This window comes from Salvelinus fontinalis, chromosome 26, assembly GCF_029448725.1.
Source record: "Salvelinus fontinalis isolate EN_2023a chromosome 26, ASM2944872v1, whole genome shotgun sequence".
Classification (NCBI taxonomy): Eukaryota; Metazoa; Chordata; class Actinopteri; order Salmoniformes; family Salmonidae; genus Salvelinus; species Salvelinus fontinalis.
Window position 1 is genome coordinate 33,622,673 of NC_074690.1, and position 22,521 is coordinate 33,645,193.

Consider the following 22,521-nt stretch of genomic DNA (forward strand, 5'->3'; position numbering starts at 1 on the left):
GGATCGACGTGTACGACATTGTGTTCCAGTTCCCGCCAATATCCAGCAACTTCACACAACCATTGAAGAGGGGTGGGACAACATTCCACAGGCCACAATCAATAGCCTGATCAACTTTATGCGAAGGAGATGTGTCACACTGCGTGAGGCAAATGGTGGCCGCACCAGATACTGACTGGTTTTCAGATCCATGCCCCTACCTTTTTTGAAAAGGTGTCTGTGACCAACAAATGCATATCTGTATGTTCCAAATGCACAATAAACTAAAAATTTGTTTACGCCCCTGTTAGTGACCATTTCTCCTTTGCTAAAGTAATCCATCCACATGACAGGTGTGTCATATCATGAATCTGATTAAACAGTATGATCAAATCAAATGTTATTGGTCACATACACGTGATTAGCAGATGTTATTGCGGGTGTAGCAAAATTCTTGTGCTTCTAGCTCCGACAGTGCAATAATATCTAACAAGTAATATCTAACAAATAACACAACATATACCCAATATACACAAATCTAAGTAGGAATGAATTAAGACTATATACATATGGACGAGAGATGTCAGAGTGGAACAGACTAATATACAGTGGAATAGTATAGAAAAACAGTACATACATATGAGATGAGTATTGCAAGATATGTAAACATTATTAAGTGACTAAGATTCTGTAGAATAGTATAGAATACAGTATTGTATTCTATTTGGCAGTACGTCCAACTGGCCTCACAACAGCAAACCACGTGTAACCATGCCAGCCCAGGCTTCTTCACCTGCGGGATCGTATGAGACCAGCCACCCGGACAGCTGATGAAACTGAGGAGTGTCTGTAATTAAGCTCTTTTGTGGGGAAAAACGTATTCTGATTGACTGGGCCTGGCTCCCGAGTGGGTGGGCCTGGCTGCCCCTGCCCAGTCATGTGAAATCCATATTTCAATTGACTGATTTCCTTATATGAACTGTAACTCAGTAAATCATTGAAATTGTTACATGTTGCATTTATATTTTTGTTCAGTATACATAGGAGCAATACTAGAATAAATGGTTCTGCCTCTTCGCAGAAAAATCTGAGAAAAAATCTCAGACTGTTGTATGCCCAATAGATATAACATTCTATTGGTGGCAAGAATTTTGCATTATAATTTAAATTGAAAAACTTGAAGTGTTGAATCAAGTGTTGTTTTTTGCATCAGGTCATATACCATGTGCCACTGAATCGGTACATCGAGAAAATCTCTTCCCAGCTATTTTTGCAGCCTGTATGGCACAGCTGTCAAAAATTGTCCTCATATGAATCTGGTATATTTGTCTATTTATGCCCATCTTTTTCAGCAAATTTTTGTCTTTAATATATGGCAGGGCAAATAAGTTCCCTACCTTCTCCCTCTTCCACTTGCCTCTTCCATTTTTGTGGTAATGTTGCAATCAGTTGGTTGTAACTTTGAATTGAACAAACATTCCCATATATTGTAGATAGATGCATATGTGACATAACTCCACCATTCCTATTCATAATATAATTAATACAAACAATACAACATTATAAACCTTTTTTCTGTCACGACATCCGCCGAAGTTGGCTCCCCTGCCTGTTCGGGCGGTGCTCGGCGGTCGTCGTCAACGTCCTACTAGCCGCCACTGATCCCTTTTTCGTTTGTCTGTTTGTTTTGTCTAATTAGTTTCACATGTGTTTCTGTTGTTTGTTTTAATGAGCTTCCCTATTTTTAGTAGGTGGACCCTTTAGTAGGTGGACCCTTGGACCCTCGCCCTTGTTTTGTGCGGGATTGTCTTTATGTTACGTGTGTGCGGTTTAGGTTTAGGTAGAGGTGGATTTATTTTCTATTTTACTTGGCACCCTGTGTTTTTGGGTTGTCACGTTGTTGTCTGCGCCCTGTATGTTTGGGCTTCTCATTTTTGTGTGCATAAGTAAAAAGCACTTTTCCCCAGTGGAACTCTCTGCGTCTGAATTCCTTCACCCACCTAGTCCCGTGTGACATTTTCATTTTTTTCAGTTAGTATATTCGAGTTTAACAATAATATTTGTTGTAATATTTGTTCTGCCTTTTCTGGAGGATAACATTTGAATTGTTACCAGCTTTGTATGGCTTGTAAAAAAAAAGCGATATTTTGAACAAAGTTTCATTTTCAATTAATCGGAAATGAGAATTTGTAATCAGTATATAGACAAAAAGGCAATTTTTGAACAAAGGATGAGCCTTTCTTAATAATCTACTGGAGAACCAGTTCGGATTTAAATATAACTTATATATTTTATATATTTTATATTTATATATTATATCATTTCAGCCCCCCAAACTCATATTGATTATATAAATAGGCATGTTTAATTTTCTCTGGTTTAGTATTTCAAATAAAGTGAAATATTTTTTGCTCATATGACTTTTAAAAACGAGCCGTCAGGAGTTGGCAACGCCGTAAGTAAGTAAACTGTGATAAGAACAAAAAGTGAATCAATGGGATTTTTTACATAAATATACAGATATTTACTTCACTATCACTGCATTTTATTGGTAACCTACAAGGTAGTGTAAACATGGTGTCTTTTAACGATCTGATACTTAATATGGTACACTTACCATAATTGGATTTAAGCCCAGAGAGGCTAGAAAAGTGATCTAGATCTTCAATGAGACCGTGCAGGGATCCAGATTGTGGACTTAAGAAGAAAATTGTGTCATTGGCATACATTGACACTTTTGTTTTTATCCCCTGGATTTCTATCCCCTTCATGTTCTTGTTGGATCTGATTTTAATAGCTAGCATTTCAATGGCTATAATAAATAGATAGGGAGACAACGAACAGCTCTGTTTTACTCCTCTTGACAGCTCAATACTTTCTGAGAAGTCGACTATCTAGAGCGTGTAACCATTATTTATTTTACACCTGGGGTTGCTGTACATAACTTGAACCCATTGTATACAGTAAGAGATTCACCAAAATTAAAATAGTGTAATTCTAGTCGTACTTTATCAAAAGCCTTTTCAAAATCTGCTATGAAGCCCAGGCCTGGTTTCTTTGATGTTTCATAATGTTCAATTGTTTCAAGTAGTTGTTGTATATTATCTCCAATATATTGTCCCTGTAAAAATGCATTTCGCCAGGATATTCACACCACAACATGCAAGAAGCCTCCAGATTTTTCATTGGACTGGATATTTATACCTACCACCTGGGTCCTGTTTCAATAGTAATGGAATCAGACCTTCTTGCTGAGTACTTGATAGTCTACCATTTTTATAGGTGTAGTTAAAACATGCCAATAATGGATCTTTCAGTACCTCAAAAAAGGTCTTATATACCTCTACTGGTATACCATCAAGCCCTGGGTGTTTTTCACTTGATACTGAGTGTTTTTCACTTGATACTGAAGATTCAAGAAAAATGTAATGCATTTTTCACAATTTTCCTTCCAGTTCGCTTTATTTTTGTAGTAAATCATGAAATAAATTCCTACAAATCTTTTAGTTTTTCCTTGTACTTATTTTGTGCCTCTAAAGTACAGTTTTTATTGCTATCTACCTGTGCTGTTATTTTCTATATTTCCTTTATTAGTCGAATCTCTTAACTGAAACTGCTTTTGTTTTCATGATTATTGTATTGAATGGCCTCGAAAAGTATATTGGAAAGTGCCCAATACAATAAGGGGATCTGCTGTACCTATGTTGTGCAGAAAAAGTAAATTATTAATGATTTTGTCTTAGTTAAAACCTCTCAAGGATTCGCCCCTTTTTTTCAAATTTCGCCTGAAATGACATACCCAAATCTAACTGCCTGTAGCTCAGGCCCTGAAGCAAGGATATGCATATTCTTGGCAACATTTGAAAGAAACACTTTGAAGTGTGTGTAAATGTGAAAGGAATGTAGGAGAATATAACACAATAGATCTGGTAAAAGATAATACAAAGAAAAAAACAACCTTTCTTTTGTATTTTTTCATCTTTGAAAGGCAAGAGAAAGGCCATAGGGTATTATTCCAGCCCAGGTGCAATATACATTTTTGCCACTAGATGGCAGCAGTGTATGTGCAAAGTTTTATACTGATCCAATGAACCATTGCAGTTCTGTTCAAAATTTTGTATCAAACTGCCCAACATGCCTAATTTGTTTATTAATAACTTTTTATGTTCAAAATTGTGCACTCTCCTCAAACAGTAGCATGGTATTCTTTTACTGTAATAGCTACTGTTAATTGGACAGTGAAGTTAGATTAACAAGAATTGAAACTTTCTGCCAATATCAGATATGTTTATGACCTGGTAAATTTTCTTGTTACTTACAACCTCATGCTAATCGCATTAGCCTACGTTAGCTCAACCGTTCCGTGGAAGGGACACGATTCCAAATAAGTTTTTAAGAACAAATTGTCATCCAGTAGGTTTGATAAAATTTCCGGTAAACAGTTTACTTGACATAATCAAGTCATAATATGTCATAACAGCTGACATAACTTGTCATAACCTGTCATAATATGGTCCTAACACTGCCATGACAAATATATTTAGACCTGTTGTAAATATGTTGCATTTTTTTAAGGCTGGTTATTACACCTACATAAGAGTGTCAAAACCCACAAAACCTACCATAATAGTTATTTCATGGCTGGTTATGACATGTACAAAAGAGTGTCAAAACCCACAAAACCTACCACACAAGGCAAAACATAAAATGACACCATAGCTTATTTGTCAACAGTATGTTATATAGTATAACATTTCCATAAATTGATCATATTGATGACAGACATTTACGTACCTATTCCAATGCTCTGTTTCTGATTACTTGGATGAATGTAGGTGTAACATCCTGATCTGTTTCACCTCTCTTTGCACTTGTCTCCATCCCCCTTCAGGTGTCGCCAATCCTCCCCTTTATCCCCAGTGTATTTATACCTGTGTTCTCTGTTTGTCTGTTACCAGTTCGTTTTGTTTCGTGAAACCTGCCAGCGGTTTTCCCCTTGCCCCTGTCTGTTCTAGTTTTCCCTGTTTTGACCATTCTCCCAACCCTGAGCCTGCCTGCCATTCTGTACCTTGCCACACCACACTGGATTATTGACCCCTGCCTGCTCTGACCCTGAGACTGCCTGCCGTTCTGGACCTATCTGGATTACTGACCTCTGCCTGCCCTTGACCTATCGTTTTGCCTGTCCCTGTACTAGTAATACACTTTTGTTATTTCGAGACTGTCTGCATCTGGGTCTTACCTGAAACGAGATAGTAGGAGCAGATCTCAGGAGCAGGACACCCTCTTTTTGACCGATGACTGATATATGGGCTTGTACATGATAGGCTTATCTGGCTTTTATGATTATGATGGTCATAATGCTTCTTGACAGTGTCATAAAGAGTATTTTCTTAGTCCAAGTAAAGTGATACATGATGGTCATAATGCTTCTTGACAGTGTCATAAAGTGCCTTTTATTAGTCCAAGTAAAGTAACACAGGATGGACATAATGGTTTATGACAGCCATAATGTATTTTCTACTAGTTATTTAAAATATGATGAAAAAAGCATGACTGTGAAGAATTCATTGCAATAACATCAAAGTACTTACGAATCAAACTTTCAAACTAAAGGAAACTTGTTCGCAGGGAAAAACCTTTTTGAATACATGTGGGTTTTGACACTTTGATTGGTCACATTATTGCGAGTGTAGCGAAATACTTGTGCTTCTAGTTCCAACAGTGCAATCTCCATAGACAAACATTGACAGTAGAATGGCCTTACTCAGTGACTTTCAATGTGGCACCGTCATAGGACCTTTCCAACCAGTCAGTTTGGCAAATATCTGCCCTGCTAGAGCTGCTCCGGTCCACTGTAAGTGCTGTTATTGTGAAGTGGAAACGTCTAGGTGCAACAACGGCTCAGCTGCGAAGTGGTAGGCCACACAAGCTCACAAAACGGGAGTGCTAAAGCAAGTAGCACGTAAAAATCGTCTGTCCTCGGTTGCAAAACTCACTACCGAGTTCCAAACTGCCTCTGGAACCAACATCAACACAAAAACTGTTTGTGGGGAGCTTAATGAAATGGGTTTCCATGGCCGAGCAGCTGTACAAACGCCTAAGATCACCATGCACAATGCCAAGGGTCGGCTGGAGTGGCGTAAAGCTTGCTGCCATTGGACTCTGGAGCAGTGGAAACGCATACTCTGGATTGAAGAATCACGCTTCACCATCTGGCAGTCCGACGGATGAATCTGGGCCAGAAGAACGCTACCTGCCTCAATGCATAGTGCCAACTGTAAAGTTTAGTGGAGCTAGAATAATGGTCTGGGGCTGTTTTTCATGATTAGGACTAGGCCCGTTAGTTCCAGTGAAGGGAAATCTTAACGCTATAGCATGCAATGACATTCTAGATGATTCCGTGCTTTCAACTTTGTGGTAACAGTTTGGTGAACAAAGCGAGGTCCATACAGAAGGTCCATACAGAAATGGTTTGTCGAGATCGGTGTGGAAGAACTTGACTGGCCTGCACAGAGCCCCCACATCAAGTCCATCTAACACCTTTGGGATGAATTGGAACGCTGACTGCGAGCCAGGCCTAATCGCCCAACATCAGTGCCTGACCTCACTAATGCTCTCGTGGCTGAATGGAAGGAAGTCCCCGCAGCAATGTTCCAATATCTAGTCGAAAGCCTTCCCAGAAGATTTTGGAATGAGATGTTCGACGAGAAGGTGTCCATATACTTTTGGTCATGTAGTGTATGTTACAACAGGTGTAAATATATGGGTCATGACAGTGTTATGACCATATTATGACAGGTTATGACTAGTTATGTCAGTCGTTATGACATATTATGACATAGTTAACGTGTTACTGTATGACACTGGGTGTCAAGTAAAGTGTTACCAAATGTCCAATATCCATGCCCATGCGTAAATTCTGTAAGAGTTATGTGGAGTTAGACCCTTCCCGGTACACACTCTAGATAGTCAACCATTAGGGTCCGGGCTAATTAGGGAGGCCACCATCTCCTTAGCCATGGTTATGCAGGGGAATCATGAGGAGAGAATCAGTCTCTTTCTCATTGACTCACCTGCATTTCCTGTGGTACTAGGCCTTCCCTGGTTGGCTCTGCATAACCCCACTATTTCCTGGCAACAGAGGGCTCTCACGGGGTGGTCACGAGAGTGCTCAGGGAGGTGTGTAGGGGTTTCCATTGGTGCTACCACGGTGGAAAGTCCAGATCAGGTCTCCACCGTGCGCATCCCCCCAGAATATGCCGATTTGGCTCTCGCCTTCTGTAAAAAGAAGGCGACTCAATTACCACCTCATCGACGGGGGGATTGTGCGATAATGCCCTGTGGTTGTCATCCGGGGATCGGTCGGACGGTGCACTGTCTGACTGGGAAGTAGTGGTGGCCCACTTTGGCAAAGGACGTGAGGGTTTATGTTTCCTCCTGCTCGGTGTGTGCCCAATGTAAGGCTCCGAGACACCTGCCCAGAGGTAAGTTACATCCCTTACCCGTTCCACAACGACCTTGGTCACATCTGTCAGTGGATTTCTTAACAGATCTTCCTCTCTCACAGGGAAATACCACGATCCTGGTCATCTCCTCCCTGGAGTCCTGTCGTCTCCTCCCTCTGCCTGGTCTCCCTACGGCCCTACAGACTGCGGAGGCCCTGTTTACACACGTCTTCCGGCACTATGGGGTGCCTGAGGATATAGTGTCGGATCGGGGTCCACAGTTCACGTCGAGAGTTTGGAGGGCGTTCATGGAACGTTTGGGGCTCTGGATCAGCCTTACCTCAGGTTTTCACCCCGAGAGTAACGAGCAGGTAGAGTCAACCAGGATGTGGGCAGGTTTCTGTGGTCCTATTGCCAGGACCGGCCAGGGGAGTGGGCAGCGTTCGTGCCCTGGGCTAAGATGGCACAGAACTCGCTTCGCCACTCCTCCACTAACCTCTCCCCCTTTCAGTGTGTATTGGGGTACCAGCTGGTTCTGGCACCGTGGTATCAGGGTCAGACCGATACTCCTGCGGTGGACGACTGGTTTAGGGGCGCGGAGGAGACATGGGAGGCCGCTCGTGTCCATCTCCAGCGAGCCGCGCGTCGTCAAAAACCAGTGCGGACCATCACCACAGTGAGACCCCTGTGTTCGCACCGGGGGACCGGGTATGGCTCACGACCCGTAACCTGCCCCTCCGCCTGCCCTGCCGGAAGCTGGGTCCGTGGTTTGTGGGGCCATTTAAAGTCCTGAGGAGGGTGAACGAGGTATGTTACAGATTACAACTTCCCTCTGATTATGGTATTAACCCCTCGTTCCATGTGTCTCTCCTCAAGCCAGTGGTGGCTGGTCCGCTCCAGGAATCTGAGGTGCGGGAGGTCCCTCCGCACCCTTTGGACATCGAGGGGGCCCCGGCATACATCGTTCGTCCCATCCTGGATTCGAGGCATCGGGTAGGGGGCCTTCAGTACCTCGTGGAGTGGGAGGGGTACGGACCAGAGGAGAGGTGCTGGGTTCCGGTTGCAGATATTTTGTATCCTGAACTGCTGCGGGAGTTTCACCGTCGCCGGCCGGATCGCCCTGCGCCTCGTCCTCCGGGTCGTCCTCGAGGCCGGTGTCGGCGCGCCGCTGGAGCCGCACGTCAAGGGGAGGTACTGTCGGCTCCTCTCCTTGTTCGGCAGCGTTCGGCGATCGACGTCACCGGCTTTCTAGCCATCGCTGCTCCATTTTTCATATATCCATTTGTCTTGTCTTGTTTTCATACACACCTGGTTTTCATTTCCCCAATCAATCTACTTGTATTTAACCCTCTCTTTCCCATCATGTTATGTGTGTAATTATTTTCATGTTATGTTGTGGTTGTTAAGCGCTTTACTTTATTGTTCTGTTTTTGAGCGCGTTTGTTTTTGTTTTGCTCCCGATTTGGAACTATAATAAAGTGTGCTTTATTTAATCACGCTGCTCTCCTGCACCTGACTTCGCCTTCATATACAGCCTGACAACCCAAGACAAACATATATTTCTCCCTCCCAGTCCTTTTTCCACACAACCTCATCTATAGTTGTAAAGTGAGTTTCCCTGGAAAATATATATATTATATTCTTTATCTTTTGCCAGGTAAAAATGTATATTATTTTTTATGATCTGCTAAGCCATTACAATTGTAACTGACTATACTTATTTCCCCACTTACCATAATGAGTTTCAGTTATACTTACCACAATCAATGTTTGTAAACTTACCATCAAAAAGCACCCTGATGATTGAGTACAAGTACACACCTAGTGAAGGTCCAGGCAGAAGCTGCTCTTGACAAATTCCACCCAGCCTACATGTAGTCCTACTGTTTGCCATCTGACTATACAATTCAGGATGGTTTATTTACAATAAAACATTTGAACAAATAACTAGAGGGGCTTTTACAAGGCTTATATGATTGGGAAAGTAGTAGTCATAATAGCATTTACTGGTAGCTAGCAGTCATATACTGAGTTGCAGATCATATTAACAATCATTTCAATCAACAATAAAAATCTACAAAGGGTGAGAAGCCTTGAAAATAAACAGACAAGAAGGCTTATACTGGCAAATATGGTCAGTTCTGTGGTGCAGCCAGACTGTGGATGGACGGTGATGTCAGAGACTGTGTTGCTTTGATGACCCAGGAGATGTAAAGCACAGGTGTTGCTGCGGTTGATTAGGCAGGCTGGGAGAGAACATTTGAATGTATTTAATTTGCCTTCCAGCAATTTGAGCTCATTATAACGTATCTTTGCAGCCGTCCACTGGTAATGAGCAGTATCTGTCCAACATGTGAAATATACTATTAAACTATTCAAATATATACATATACTATTTTGTATGATGGCACATGGATTTGATATTATTTGTTATCGGACTTATATCAATGTGATAGGCGTACTTGATACATTACTGTAATGACAAACGTAGCTGTTTTTTTCAACGCATATTTGTTTAGTACATCTATCGATGTAAAGGATTTTGTGGATTACCATGCCTCAATATTTAATCTGGTTTTCATCTCTTTATATAGTATTTGTAGCATTAGGGATTAAATATGATGACACATAATTGATGGCGTAGTTAATGTGAAACGATAGAAACTTTTGTTTTGGTCAATGTTTCTGAGAAGTCCCTGATTATGGAGGCACAGCTGAGAAAGTATAAAACCATGCCCCTTACCCCTGCCCAGGTGAGAGTGTTTTTTATCCTGGAGGTGTGTCGAGGCTCTGTGGTGTTGTTGCTGTGCTGTGTCTGTTTGACTATTTTAAGGGCCATGCAGTCTTTTAGAAGAAATGTTTGGGGTGTGGTCGAATGTGATGAGAAGGTATGTGTTGAATTTTGTTATCACTGTTTCTGTATTTACATTATACAATAATTCAAGATTTTAAGGCCTATTGTTTGAACGCTATGCCACTGCAATAATGTATTTTGTTTGCAGTTTATTCAAGTACTAATGAACCCATCGTCAAATAAACTAAGGTGATTGTTTTACATTTTGTATACCTAGATTTAAATGAATTTAAATGCAATATTTACTGTTTATTTCTAAATCTATTTTATTTGATCAGAAGTAATGATTTGTTCATGTTTACACAGTAGTCTGAGATTTTGATCAGTTTATTAGTGTACTGGGTCAGAAACCACTATTGCACTGTTGTGAGGTAACCCTCCAGCAGAAGCAGAACTGAGAACATCATGAGTAGCCTATTCCATCTTGTCTATGCTTTCTACAGTTACCTATTACTACAAGCAAACTTAAACCCCAGTCCTTTAATAAACTTTGCTTGTATTTGTATAGCTGCTTCAGACTGTTGCAATATACATAGCCTAAAACTTGTTGTTAGTTCTATACTGAACAATAATGAATCAGTTATAGAGTAATACTATTTTCTTTGGATTGGATTGTAGGCCGCACAGTATTCATTCTACAATAGCGTCTCAGAGCAGGGTGTAATTATCAGAATATCCAGCAGATAGAGCTCATGTATAAAAACATTTACACCAAAAAAGCAGATTGTTAGTTATAATTTACCTACCTATGTAATAACTAGATTTCTTAGCCACTTAATGTAAAGTGTGACTAAATATTGGACCCTGGTCTATGTATGTTGCACCATTGCCTCATGCAAATTCATAAAAGTCAGTTGGGAACTTCTCCCACCCGTTCTATCCCATTCAACTGGGGTACACAGAATAGCTCATTTAGGCTTTACAGGTGCCGCCATAAATTTGAGTTTCCCACTGAATTAATAAAAGGTTCCAATTCATACTTCATATTAATGGGTGGGAAATGGGAAAACATTAAACATTTAACACTCAAGTTTGGACACTTGAAGACCTTTTAAACAGGGACTAAAGTTCTCTTGAATTTTAATAATTAGTCTCCATTCCTACAGGGGGAACAATGAAGATCAATAATTCAGAGAGGTTTCATACAGTATATATTGCCTCAGCAGGCCTTTTGTTCTGTGCCAATTAACCCCTGCTGATGATTCTGTATTCACGTCAGCTCTCAGTGTCCTGGAGCATGCTCCCGGAGGCTCCCCTGGAAAGACCGGGAGGAAGGGGAAGGAGTATAACAGAGACACTCTGCATCTACTGAGACCATAAATACCATGGTAGGTGGAAATGGGAGCAAACTCATAGTCTATAAATATATTGATGCACGTGTTTGTGTTCGTACACGCCTACGTGTGTGTGTGCATGTATGTTTTTCTGTAAGTAAGCTACATATACTATATGTGCTCGGCAAAAATGCCAAGCACATACAGTATATGTACAGAAAACGCGTAACACTGGCTTAACCATAGAGTAATTTTCAGTAAAATCTGTTAATACGTGGCCTAAATATAAAATCAGAGATAATGGAATATGATGTATTGAATATACATACATACAGTAACATACATTCACACCATATCACCATGCTACCAGATCTCGCCCTCAGTCAGAGAGCGGGTGGGTGGAAGGAAGTTAGTTTTGGACTGTTGTAGTCCTGACAGCTGGTTATGGAAGTTGGCCAATGCCAGAGAGGAAAACCCTGCCGACTAGCTACTCATATCCCTCATTGGTTGGATGAGATTGCACTCCATAATAGTCATGCCAATAAAGCCATCTGCCATCAGGATATAAATGGGTATAAGAGGAATGGGCTGCATGGTTTCTATGTGATACTGATATGTACAGAATGTACAGAAATATGCTGATTAGGGTTGTGCCCGATTACTTGATAAGTATTTTTAATACAGGCATGTCACACACACAGTTTATATACTAGATGCACTGCATAACGTTTTATTTCACTTTTGAGAGTCATATGCTTGAAAATGGGGTTAAAGAGAAGATAAAAAATCTCTCTATATATCCACTCATATTCTCTACAATTTAGTCATCCCCTCTCTTCCCTCCTCATGCCACATTGACCGAACAACCAGTCAGATCAGACTATACGGCTAACACAATTGTATCCCAAACATGTGAGGTTAAGGATGTGTTTAGATTAGAATGTGGTTGAGAGAGTTCCAGATTTAGGCACCAGATGGTGGCAGAAGTCTGTGACTAACCCATAGTTTGGCTCTACTTTTGGCTCTACCACCGCTATGATGGGTTTTGCACAACTTCTGTCATTTTTTACAAATATCAATGAAAAAGTATGTCTGTTATCCTCATAAACTAACCTTACTCTAACCTTTAGTGGTAACTAGAATAATGGTGAGCATTATTCAATCAAACATAACCAGGTCTCCTAACTGAAAAATCTATAATGAATGTGTGAATTTATACACACTCGGACCCCAAAAAATGTATAATGCTTTCAGCGTTTGCTTTTCAGGGCACGAATACCTCGCTGTGGCATTCGCACTTGCCCTAGCTCCCGAACTTTCAGCAAATGTGTAGAGGCAGCTCTCACACCCCTCAGAAACAAGGGGCTGAGAGTCTCTGCCTACATAGATGATTACCTGCTATGCTCCCCATCCCAGGAGCAAACGGTATGAGACACAGCTTCCCTTCTAACCCACCTCTCAGAGCTGGGGTTATAGATCAATCAGATAAAGAGCTGTTTGGTGCAAACACACAGAATAGAATACCTCTGCGTAATTCCGGATTCTCTCTTTTTTCAGGCAACACTCTTGGATGACCACACCGTGTAGTTCAGACAGTGTCTCTCCCTGATCCACAGGGGTTGCTCGGTCAGGTTCAGGACATGCCTCAGAGTACCTCTTCGCCTACTGAGCAGTGGCGACCCGTTATTCAGGGCTCTGCCCCACCTGTTTTGACCCCCACATTTTTTGCAAAAAATAAATAAATTATATATTAAAAAAAATTCTCTGGGCTTGCCTGTTTTGCATGTTATTTTGGCATTAATACGAGCCACATATCAGTTTGCAAACAATGTACAAAGTATATATATCATTGAGTTAATAAAGCCGCATACAAACATGGTCTCTTTTTAGTTTTTTGAGTAAGGCAGCTCCAAAATGTAGGAAATTGGAAATTCAGCCTCGCTCAATGCTTTCTGCGGTGGTGGGGTAAGCCAGCAGAAAATAGGAGCATTGCGCTGTGATTGGCTCAGTGTTCTGTCACTCATGGGGACAATACGTCACCGCCAAGTGTAAGTCCTTAGTAAGGGTAGACATAAACAATTCAAGCCCTTTGGGTCCTGCCATAGAGTTACATTATTACTGCCCTTCCAAGAAGGCTTAATGTCACACCTTGACCTTAAAGAGCCTTTTTATGTCTCTATTTGGTTTGGTCAGGGTGTGATTTGGGGTGGGCATTCTATGATTTTGTTTTCTATGATTTTGTATTTCTATGTTTTGGTCGGGTTTGGTTCTCAATCAGGGACAGCTGTCTATCGTTGTCTCTGAATGGGAACCATACTTAGGCAGCCCTTTTTCCCACATGTCTTTGTGGGTAGTTGTCTTTGTTAGTGGCACTATAGCTGAAGTTAAGCTTCACGGTCGTTTCCTTGTTTTCTTGTTTTGTTGGCGACATTTCTATAAATAAAAAGGAAAATGTATCCACTCACCACGCTGCACCTTGGTCCACTTCCAGCGATGTCCGTGACACTTAAGGTCATTGGCCACGGACAAAATGACGTCAAATCACGTAATATGTACAGTAGCTTTGACTGACATGTCAAAATCTTACCTTCAAAATCTTAGCTAGCAGGCATCATCATGAATCAAGTCGACAGTCTATTGGAAAATCCTTTTTAAACCTTGTCATATGAAGAGAAATAATGAAGAGAAATTACAGATAAGCCGTTTCAGTGCTCATCGGCCATTGGACTGAAACATTACACAACAAGTTGGAAATCGACAATTCAACAATGAGTGATTTGGAAGGAATCGGTGACAGTGCAGCTAACTGCAAGCATTGCAACTGGGAAGTCAGGAATAAGCAAGCTCAGACTGGGAAAATATGTTTTGAATGATCATCCAACTTGGAATTGTAAATCCGGCCTCTTTTTCTTTGATGACAAAATATGTATGCTGTAACTGAGAAAGTAATACTAAGTGTATGTTGTTCAGTAACCTGCCCATGTGCTTCACCCTAATAATATGGTCTATTTTCACCTCTTAATTTTGCCTACTGTTTTGAATCGGTGGTGCACATGCAGCCTTCAACCTTTTTTTGAGAAATGTAATCATTGAATATTGTAAGAGCTTTCATTGTCTGCTTACATGCCCGCTTTATTTATCCTACGGTTCTGACTTGCTGTACAGGGAGAATGCTGTAAGGACGGCCCATGTTCTGATTTCTGTCGCTGTACATTTCAAAAGTGCTGAACAAATAGTTATACTGTCTACGTCTGTCCTGGCTCGCTCATTAATGTCTTAATCGAAATTGCAGATTGCCTCTTATATGCTTGTCGTCCCCTTATGCCATAGTTTGTACATCTCAACAGCCATATCAGCTATGTATTTTTAAAAGGCAGTAAATGAGGCTGAAGGAACTGTTTCGCTGCCAGATAAGGCTGCCAGATAGCTAGGTGTAGCGGTGGTAAGGTGTTGGGACTGCTGTTGGGACTCTGCTGTTGAGACAGCTTTATGTAGACCCTAACAGTTTCTGGGAACCGTTTGTCACCGTTATAGTGCAATTACTGTATTGTTTAGTGTTGTGTTGTGTTGCATCCCACAAGATTTAAATGCTAAAATCCCACTGCTACTGAGGATAAGAGACTTCCAGCACTGGGTGTCTGCCCATTGTCTGTGTACATGGCGTCACCTCACTCGTCAGAAAATGTGACCTCTGCTTGTCCCTCGGCTCTTTGTCACTGGAAGAGTCTCTTGATCTTCATTTCTGGCAGTCCCATATGGGTAGTGGCAATGAGGAAGGTGGTGATGACAGATGCATCACTCACAGGCTGTGGCGCAGTTCACGAGGGGAATGCAATAAACGGAGTGGAAACCCCACAACTCCACATTACTCACATAAATTACCTAAAATTGCTGACAGTGTTTCTTTCGCTGAGACACTTTCGACCCTCCCTTCGGAATTGTTATGTCTTGATCAGAACGGACAATACAACTGTGGTCGCTTACATCAACCGCCGGGGTGGCACTCGCTCCCTGCGCTTACACAGACTATCCGTAAGGATTATTCTGTTGAGCAGAGCATACCTACTTTCACTACATGCAACTCATGTCCCAGGCATACTAAACGTAGGAGCGGACTTATTGTCCAGAGGGAATCCCCATCACCAGGAATGGAGACTCCATCCCCAAGTGCTGAAACACTTATTCTCCTCTAAGCCTCATACTCCCCACTTTAGTCTGAGTGAGTGAGCTGCATGCAGTCTTGTGAAGTACTTAAGTAAAAATACTTGAAAGTACTACTTAAGTAGTTTTTTACTAGTTGTCACGTTCCTGACCTGTTTTCTCTTGTTTTGTATGTCTTTATTGGTCAGGGCGTGAGTGTTGGGTGGGTAGTCTATGTTTTGTATTTCTAGGTTGGTTTTTGTGTTCGGCTTGGTATGATTCTCAATTAGAGACAGGTGTGTATCGTTTGTCTCTAATTGAGAGTCATACTAAGGCAGCCAGGGTTTCACTGGGGTTTGGTGGGTGTTTGTTCCTGTGTCCACACATGGACAGTTGAAGGTTAGTCACGTTTGTTGTTTTGTAGTGTCTTGTTTGCTGTTTTCATTAAAAGATGGCTTATTTCCCTCAATCCGCATCTTGGTCCTATCCATGCTCCTCCTCGTTTGAGGAGGAGAACAACATTGACTGCCTTTACACTAGTACTTCACTAGTACTTTACTATTTATATTTTTGACTACTTTTACTTTTACTCCACTACATTCCTAAAGAAAATAATGTGAAAATACTCGTTACATTTTGAATGCTTAGCAGGACAGGAAATGGTCTAATTCACGCACTTAAACAGAAAATCTCTGGCCGTCCCTACTGCATCTGATCTGGCGGTCTCATTAAGCACAAATTCTTCATTTGTAAATTATGTCTGAGTGTTGGAGTGTGCCCCTGGCTATCCGTAAATATAAAAAAACAAGAAAATCGCAGCATCTGGTTTTCTGGATATAAGGAATTTGAAATGATTTATACTTTTACCTTTACTTTTGATGCTTAAGTATAATTTAGCAATTACATTTACTTTTGATACTTAAGTATATTTAAAACCAAATACTTTTTTACTTAAGTAGGATTTTAGTGGGTGAATTTCACTTTTACTTGAACATTTTCTATAAAGGTATCTTTACTTTTACTCAAGTATGAAAATTGGGCACTTTTTCCACAACTTGCTGAATGCACTGTCAGTTCACCATTTCTGCCTACAGGGGTTTTTCCAAAGTTTTCTTGTTGCCCAACCCTCCTTTATTCTTAAGGTCAGAGGTAATGACAATTGTCTCGGCTTGGAGCTTGTGACTTTCCACCTGTTGACCTTTCCCTTATATGGAAGAAGAGCGTCTCTACCGTTTCTGCCCAGTACACGCATTGCACATTTACTATGATAGAATGAGAGCTTTGCCGAAGAGCGACCCACTCTTTGTGTGCTGGTCACCGCCCTGCAAGTTTGCCAAGAAAATCCTTCCACCTGACAGGTATGCCATATCAAGAAGCTGATTAAACAGCAAAATCATTACACAGGTGCACCTTGTGCAGGGAACAATAAAAGGCCACTCCAATGTGCAGTTTTGACAAAATGTCTCAAGTTTTGAGGAAGTTTGCAATTGGCATGCTCACTGCAGGAATGTCCACTAGAGCTGTTGCCAGATAATTTAATGTTCATGTCTCTACCATAAGCCGCCTCCAACGTCGTTTTAAAGAATTTGGCAGTACGTCCAACCGGCCTCACAACCGCAGACCACATGTAATCACTCCAGCCCAGGACCTCCACATCCAGCTTCTTCACCTGCCAGGATCGTCTGAGACCAGCCACCCAGACAGCTGATGAAACTGTGGGTTTGCACAACCGAAGAATTTCTGCACAAACTGTCAGAAACCATCTCACGGAAGCTCATCTGCATGCTCGTCGTCCTCATCCAGGTCTTGACCTGACTGCAGTTCGGCGTCGTAACCGACTTCAGTGGGCAAATGCTCACCTTCGATGGCCACTTGCATGCTGGAGAAGTGTGCTCTTCACAGATCAATCTCGGTTTCAACTGTACGTCAGGTATGGCATCTTGTGGTCGAGCGGTTTGCTGATGTAGTTGTGAACATAGTTGTGAACAGAGTGCCCCAAGGTGTCAGTGGAGTTATGATATGGGCAGGCATAAGCAACGGACACTGAACACAGTTGCATTTTATTGATTTTATTGCAATTTGAATGCACAGAGATACTGTGACGAGATCCTGAGGTCCGTTGTCGTGCCATTCATCCACTGCTATCACATCATGTTTCAGCAGCTGAAAATGTCCCAGTTCTTCCATGGCCTGCATACACGCTCGTGCGGTGGAGGAAATCTTCGTGGGCTATACTCAGCCTTGTCTCAGGGTAGTAAGTTGGTGGTCTGTTGATCCCTCTGGTGCACATGTGTCAAACTCATTCCACGGGGGGCCGAGTGTCTGCGGGTTTTCGCTCCTCCCTCATACTTGATTGATGAATTAACATCGCTAATTAGTTAGGAACTCCCCACACCTGGTTGTCTAGGGCTTTATTGAAAGGAAAAACCAAAAACCTGCAGACACTAGGCCCTCCGTGGAATGAGTTTGACACCCCTGCTCTAGTGGTATGGGGGCTGTGTTTTGGCAAAGTGGGTGGGGTTATATCCTGCCTGGCTGGCCCTGTCTGGGGGTATCGTCTGACGGGGTCACAGTGTCCCCCGACACGCCCCTATCTCAGCATCCAGTATCTAAGATGCAATAGTCTATGTGCCAGGGGGCTAGGGTCAGTCTGTTATATCTGGTGTACTTCTCCTGTCTTATCTGGTGTCCTGTATGTTAAGTATGCTCCCACTAATTCTATATCTCCCTTTCACCTTCCCCTCCCGGAGGACCTAAGCCCTAGGACCATGCCTCAGGACTACCTGGAATGATGGCTCCTGGCTGTACTGCTGGTCGTACTGCTGCTTCAGTTTCAACTGTTCTGCCACCGGCTGTGGAACCCTGACTTGTTCAGCGGACGTGCTACCTAGTCCCGGTCCTGCTGTTTTCAACTCTCGCTCTCGCTCTCGCTTTCGCTCTCGCTCTCGCTCGCTCTCTCTCTCTCTCTCTCTCCTGCTGTCTCTCTCCCCTGCTGTCTCTCTCTCTCTCCCCTGCTGTCTCAACCTCTGAATGCTCGGCTATGAAAAGCCATCTGACATTTAGTCCTGAGGTACTGACCTGTTGCACCTTCTGCAACCACTGTGATTATTATTCGACCCTGCTGGTCATCTATTAACTTTGACCATCTTGAAGAAAAGTCTGGCCTTAATGGCCATGTACTCTTATAATCTCCACCCAACTCAGCCAGAAGAGGACTGGCCACCCCTCGGAGCCTGGCTCCTCTCTAGGTTTCTTCCTAGGTTCCCTAGGAGTTTTCCTTAGCCACCGTGCTTCTACATCTGCATTGCTTGCTGTATGGAGTTTTAGGTTGGGTTTCTGTATAGCACTTTGTGACATCTGCTGATCTAGCAAGGGCTTTATAAATACATTTGATTGATTAATTGATGTCACTGTCACGACTTCCGCCGAAGTCGGCTCCTCTCCTTGTTCGGGCGGTGTTCTGCGATCGACGTCAACGGCTTTCTAGCCATCACCGCTCCATTTTTCATATATCCATTTGTCTTGTCTTGTTTCCATACACACCTGGTTTTCATTTCCCCAATCAATCTACTTGTATTTAACCCTCTGTTTCCCATCATGTGTTGTGTGTAATTGTTTCATGTTATGTGGTGTTAGTTTATGCGCTTTACTTTTATGTTCTGTTTTTTGAGCGAGTTTGATTTATGTAGTGCTCTCGTTTTTGGAACTATAATAAAAGTGTGCCTGTTCATTATACTCTGCTCTCCTGCACCTGACTTCGCCTCCAATACACCATTGACAGTCACCCATTGAGTATTTTTGTGATGCTCTGGATTGATGTGTATGACAGCGTGTTCCAGTTCCCGCCAATATCCAGCAACTTTGGACAGCCATTGAAGAGGAGTGGTCAACATTCCACAGGCCACATTCAACAGCCTAATCAACTCTATGCAAAGGATAGTGGTCTCATCACATACTGACTGGTTTTCTGATCGACACGCCTACCTTTGTATGTGTGACCAACAGATGCATATCTGTATTCCCAGTCATACGAAATCCATAGATTAGGGCCTCATGAATTTATTTAAATTGACTGATTTCCTTATATGAACTGTGACTCAGTAAAATCTGTTGCATCATGCATTTATCTTTTTGTGTAGTAGCAAGGGGTTACACCCTCCGGAGGGCCTTAGGGTCTGTGGGCTCACTCCACCAGTGGTATGGTTAACTCTTGGGCACTGTTCAAGGGCATCTCCTTACAAGAGATTTGCGGTGCGGCTTGTTGGTCATTCCCTCATACTTTTATGAAGTTCTACCAGCTAGACGTCACTGCACCTTCTTTGGCACATACTGACTTCAGTGTCAGGCCTCTGAGGATTGATACGTTGAGACAAACTAGCTTCGGAGGTCCGTATAATAAAGATTTCTCTCACTTGATTACAATTTCCCCAACAATATGCACATTCTATAGATACTGTATATATATGTACCATTTTCTACATTTACTACAAATCAGCCCTAATTACATTTTCTATTCTGTTTCTAAAGGCAAAAAATGTGCTTCTCTTCGGAATTGATGTGAAAAAGTTGCCTTGATCATCTGAATACTCAGTTTTACATTGTGCCATTGAAATTCACTCTTAAGGCAACGCAAAATGTATAAAACACCTGACTCAAAGTGGTAATCTTATGCATGGCTAACCTAGATGAAATAACATTGTTTCATTACACACCATTCACTATTCATGTATGTACAGTGCATTCGGAAAGTATTCAGACCCCTTGACTTTTTCAACATTTTGTTACGTTACAGCCTTATTCTAAACTGGATTAAATTGTTGTTGTTTTTCCTCATCGATCTACACACAATACCCCATAATGACAAAGCAAAAACTGTTTTTTAGAAACTTTTGCAGATTCATTAAAAAAATAACAATAATAAAATAAATGATCACATTTACCCTAAGTATTCAGACTCTTTACTCAGTACTTTGTTGAAGCACCTTTGGCAGTGATTACAGCTTCGAGTCTTCTTGGTATGACGCTACAAGCTTGGCACACCTGTACGTGGGGAGGTCCTTCCATTCTTCTCTGCAGATCCTCTTAAGTTCTGTCAGGTTGGATGGAAAGTGTCGCTGCACAACTATTTTCAGGTCTCTCCAGAGATGTTTGATCGGGTTCAAGTCCGGGCTGTGACTGGGCCACTCAAGGAAATTCAGAGACTTGTCCCTAAGCCACTCCTGCGTTGTCTCGGCTGTGTTCTTAGGGTCCTGTTGGAAGGTGAACCTTTGCCCCAGTCTGAGGTTCTGAGCGCGCTGGAGCAGGTTTTCATCAAGGATCGCTCTGTACTTTGCTCCGTTTATCCTTTCCTCAATCCTGACTTGTCTGCCAGTCCCTGTCGCTGAAAAACATTGACCACAGGATGATACTGCCACCACCATGCTTCACCGTAGGGATTGTGCCAGGTTTCCTCCAGACGTGACGCTTGGCATTCAGGCCAAAGAGTTCAATCTTGGTTTCATCAGACCAGAGAGTCTTGTTTCTTATGGTCTGAGAGTCCTTTAGGTGCCTTTTGGCAAACTCCAAGCAGGCTGTCATGTACCTTTTACTGAGAAGTGGCTTCCATCTGGACACTCTACCATAAAGTCCTGATTGGTGGAGTGCTACAGAGATGGTTGACTTTCTGGAAGTTTCTCCCATCTCCAAAGAGGAACTCTGGAACTCTGGAGTGGCCATTGGGTTCTTGGTCACCTCCCTGACCAAGGCCTTTCTCCACAGATTGCTCAGTTTGGCTGGGCGGCCAGCTCTAGGAAGAGTCTTGGTGATTCCAAATTCTTCCATTTAAGAATGAGGGAGGCCACTGTGTTCTTGGGGACCTTCCATGCTGCAGACATGTTTTGGTGCCCTTCCCCAGATCTGTGCCTCAACACAATCATGTCTCGGATCTCTATGGACAATTCCTTCAACCTCATGGCTTGGTTTTTGCTCTGACATGCACTGTCAACTGTGGGACCTTATAAAGACAGGTGTGTGCCTTTCCAAATCATGTCCAATCAATTGAATTTACCACAGCTGGACTCCTAGCAACATCTCAAGGATGATCAATGGAAACAGGATGCACCCGAGCTCAATTTCAATTTGCTCTGTCATTATGGGGTATTGTGTGTAAATTGATGAGGAAAAACAACAATTGAATCCATTCTAGAATAAGGCTGTAACGTTACAAAATGTGGAAAAAGTCAAGGGGTCTGACTACTTTCCGAATGCACTGTATGTCTGAGCTGGACATCCAGAATAAGCAAATTGCGACATTGCAGCGTATCTTGGAAGGGTCGCACTCTAAGACCTTTTCCTTTTCCACTCCTCAGCCTGGTCGTCGTGCCACTGCCTCGCCACTTCTTCGCCACTGCCTCGCCATTGTGTCGACACTATCAGACTGACTGGCCAGGGCAGCCCTGCAATTACCCCTCCTAGTGAAGCCACGTTTCCCCTCCCATCTCACCCGCCCTTCCCATCCAGCTCTACAGAGATGATGGAATCCACCCCAACCATCTAGGAGCCTGGATCCTCTCTTCATATTTTAAGGCTGAGTTAAGATATTGACTCAGAGACTGACCAAGCCACCCTCAGGTAATACCTTCCATCCATTCTAAGCCTTGTTGTCGTACTGTTGTCTATACTGTGTTGTCACTTGTAATCTTGTACCCATTTGTTTGAACTCCACTCTTAGATCTGCTATTGTTAGCTCAAAAGAGGAGAACACTGTAGTCTGCTCACCCAGTACTATTAGTTCAAATGAGAATTTTATAAACTTGAATAACCCCTTGGTTTTCAAATTACGTAGGGG